The following is a 4,083-nucleotide window of genomic DNA, read 5'->3' as shown; positions in this document are numbered from 1 at the left end:
GGCAAGCATGGAGCCCGCTCAGCTCACTGTCACCGTACATCTCCTGGGTGCTGGCAGACATGGTATTGCATTGCTACACAGCAGCAGTTCATTGCCTTGTGGCAGCAGACGGTGCAATAGGCCTGATAACCATCGTCATCATGTCTGAGGTGCTCTTGGCTGCCTCGGTAAGGTCAGTCAGGAGCACCTGGGCAGACATGGGAGCAGGGACTGAAATAGGAGTGACTCGACCAGGTCATTCTCTTTAGTCCTGCCGGCAGTCGTATTGCACCTTCTGGCAAGCAGGCAGGAGAGGAGGATGGCTAGCAGACCTACTGCACCATCTGCTGCCAGCCAAAGATTTAAAAGATAGACGGAGTGGATCAAAACAAGAAATACACCAGATTTGTTTTGTATTCATTTGCTCCACACGCCCTCCCGCCCTCTGTGAAATCAACGGCCGACAATCGTTTCGGTGAGGTCTGTCAGGGAACCTTGAAAAGTTTAATAGAGATTCAGTCCTGCTTGGCATACTAGGGGGAAGAGATGACTCAGTGAGGTGAGCATTGGCCTGCTAAACCCAGGGTTTTGAGTTCAATCCTTGAGCAGGCCATTCTGTGTGATAGTTGTTTTTGTTTCTCCTTGATGTAAAGCCACCCCCTTTGTTGATTTTCATTCCCTGTAAGCCAACCCTGTAAGCCATGTCGTCAGTCGCCCCTCCCTACGTCAGAGCAACGGCAGACAATCGTTCCGCGCCTTTTTTCCATGCAGACACCACACCATGGCAAGCATGGAGCCTGCTCAGATCACTTTGGCAATTAGGAGCATATTAAACACCATGCACATTATCCAGCAGTATATGCAGCACCAGAACCTGCCGAAGTGAAACCAGGCGAGTAGACGATGTCAGCACAGTGACGAGAGTGATGAGGACATGGACACAGACTTCTCTCAAAGCACGGGCCCTGGCAATGTGGGCATCATGGTGCTAATGGGGCAGGTTCATGCTGTGGAATGCCAATTCTGGGCCCGGGAAACAAGCACAGACTGGTGGGACCACATAGTGTTGCAGGTCTGGGACGATTCCCAGTTGCTGCGAAATTTTTGCATGCGTAAGGGCACTTTCATGGAACTTTGTGACTTGCTTTCCCCTGCCCTGAAGCACCAGAATACCAAGATGAGAGCAGCCCTCACAGCTGAGAAGTGAGTGGCAATAGCCCTGTGGAAGCTTGCAATGCCAGACAGCTACCGGTCAGTCGGGAATTAATTTGGAGTGGGCAAATCTACTGTGGGGGCTGCTGTGATGCAAGTAGCCAACGCAATCAAAGATTTGCTGATATCAAGGGTAGTGACCCTGGGAAATGTGCAGGTCATAGCGGATGGCTTTGCTGCAATGGGATTCCGTAACTGTGGTGGGGCTATAGACGGAACCCGTATCCCTATCTTGGTACCAGAGCACCAAGCTGGTGAGTACATAAACCGCAAGGGGAACTTTTCCATGGTGCTGCAAGCTCTGGTGGATCACAAGGGACGTTTCACCAACATCAACGTGGGATGGCCGGGAAAGGTGCATCTTCAGGAACTCTGGTCTGTTTCAAAAGCTGCAGGATGGGACTTTATTCCCAGACCAGAAAATAACTGTTGGGGATGTTGAAATGCCTAGTTCTCCTTGGGGACCCGGCCTACCCCTTAATGCCCTGGCTCATGAAGCCGTACACAGGCAGCCTGGACAGTAGTCAGGAGCTGTTCAACTACAGGCTGAGCATGTGCAGAATGGGGGTAGAATGTGCATTTGGACATTTGACAGCATGCTGGCGCCGTTTACTGACTCGGTTAGTCCTCAGCGAAACCAATATTCCCATTGTTATTACTGCTTGCTGTGTGCTCCACAATATCTGTGAGTGTAAGGGGGAGACATTTATGGCTGGGTGGGAGTTTGAGGCAAATTGCCTGGCCTCTGGTTACGCGCAGCCAGACACCAGGGTGGTTAGAAGAGCACAGGAGGGTGTGGTGCGCATCAGAGAAGCTTTGAAGACCAGTTTCATGACTGGCCAGGCTACGGTGTGAAAGTTCTGTTTGTTTCTCCTTGATGAAACCTGTCCCGCCCTCCTCCCCCCGCCCCCCTCCCCATTGGTTCACTCTACTTCCCTGTAAGCTAACCACCCTCCCCTCCTCCCTTTGATCACTAGAGGCAATAACGTCATTGTTGCTTCACATTCATGCATTCTTTATTAATTCATCACAAATAGGGGGATAACTGCCAAGGTAGCCCAGGAGGGGTGGTGAAGGAGGGAAGTACCAGATGGGGTGGTAGAGGAGGGAAGGACAAGGCCACACTGCACTTTAAAACTTATTGAATGCCAGCCTTCTGTTGCTTGGGCAATCCTCTGGGTGGAGTGGCTGGGTGTCCGGAGAGCCCCCCCCCCACCATATTCTTGGGCATCTGGGTGAGGAGCCTATGGAACTTGGGGAGGAGGGCAGTTGGTTACACAGGGGCTGTAGCGGTGGTCTGTGCTACAGCTGCCTTTCCTGCAGCTCAACCATACACTGGAGCATATTAGTTTGACCCTCCAGCAGCCTCAGCATTGAATCCTGCCTCCTCTCATCATGCTGCCGCCACCTATCAGCTTCAGCCCTCTCTTCAGCCCACCACTTACCCTCTTCAGCCTGTAACCTCTCCTCCCGGTCATTTTGTGCTTTCCTGCACTCTGACATTGTCTGCCTCCATGCATTCGTCTGTGCTCCGTCAGTGTGGGAGGACAGCATAAGGTCAGAGAACATTTCATTGCAAGTGCATTTTTTTCGCCTACTAATCTTTGCTAGCCTCTGGGAAGGAGAAGATCCTGTGATCCTTGAAACACATGCAGCTGGTGGAGAAAAAGAAAGGGACAGTGGTTTTAAAAAGACACATTTTATAGAACAATGGGTACACTCTTTCATGGTAAACCTTGCTGTTAACATTACATACTAGCACATGTGCTTTTGTTACAAGGTTGCATTTTGCCTCCCCCCACCGTATGGCTAACCCCCCTCTCCTCCCTCCCACCACCACCTGGCTAACAGCAGGGAACATTTCTGTTCAGCCACAGGCAAACAGCCCAGCAGGAACGGGCACCTCTGAATGTCCCCTTAAGAAAAGCACCCTATTTCAACCAGGTGACCATGAATGATATCATTCCCCTGAGGATAACAGAGAGATAAAGAACGGGTGTTGTTTGAATGCCAGCAAACATATGCTGCAATGCTTTGTTCTGCAATGATTCCCAACTACGTTCTACTGGCCAGGCGTGGTAAAGTGTCCTACCATGGTGGATGGAATAAGGCTGCCCTCCCCAGAAACCTTTTGCAAAGGCTTTGGGAGTACATCCAGGAAAGCTTTATGGAAATATCCCTGGAGGATTTCCGTTCCATCCCCAGACACGTTAACAGACTTTTCCAGTAGCTGTACTGGCCACGCATGCCAGGGCAAATTAATCATTAAACATGCTTGCTTTTAAACCATGTATACTATTTTAAAAGGTACACTCACCAGATGTCTCTTCTCCACCTGGTGGGTCCGGGAGGCAGCCTTGCATGGGTTCGGGGGGTACTGGCTCCAGGTTGAGGGTGAGAAACAGTTCCTGGCTGTCGGGAAAACTGGTTTCTCCACTTGCTTGCTGTGAGCTATATTCGGGTCCCTTTTATGGCCTCTGTCCTTCATGCCCTGGGAGATTTTGACAAATGTTTTGGCATTTTGAAAACTGGAATGGAGTTCTGATAGCACAGATTCCTCTCCCCATACAGCGATCAGATCCCATACCTCCCCTTCGGTCCATGCTGGAGCTCTTTTGCAATTCTGGGACTCCATCATGGTCATCTCTTGCCACGCTGGCCAAACAGGAAATGAGATTCAAAAGTTCGCAGGCCTTTTCCTGTCTACCTGGCCAGTGCATCTGAGTTGAGAGTGCTGTCCAGAGCGGTCACAATGGAGCACTCTGGAATAGCTCCCGGAGGCCAGTACCGGCGAATTGCATCCACACTACCCCAAATTTGACCCGGCAAGGCTGATTTCAGTAGTAATCCCCTTGTCAGGGGTGGAGTAAGGAAATCGATTTTAAGAGCCCT

At 50.8% G+C, this 4,083-nt stretch overlaps 1 long non-coding RNA gene across 1 annotated transcript; it reads right to left on the bottom strand.

Annotated features, from left to right (window-relative positions):
* Positions 1-2,202: 2,202 nt before the first annotated feature.
* LOC140912455 (uncharacterized) lies at positions 2,203-3,850 on the bottom strand. Its single transcript, XR_012159287.1, has 3 exons — positions 3,779-3,850; positions 3,509-3,682; positions 2,203-2,846 (listed from the first exon to the last, which is right to left on the bottom strand). It is a non-coding gene; the product is annotated as an uncharacterized lncRNA (long non-coding RNA).
* Positions 3,851-4,083: the final 233 nt, after the last annotated feature.

The sequence above is a fragment of the Lepidochelys kempii genome, chromosome 6 (genome assembly GCF_965140265.1).
Source record: "Lepidochelys kempii isolate rLepKem1 chromosome 6, rLepKem1.hap2, whole genome shotgun sequence".
NCBI classification, from domain to species: Eukaryota; Metazoa; Chordata; order Testudines; family Cheloniidae; genus Lepidochelys; species Lepidochelys kempii.
Note: the sequence above shows the minus strand (reverse complement) of the source record. Positions and strands in the feature narration are given on the sequence as shown.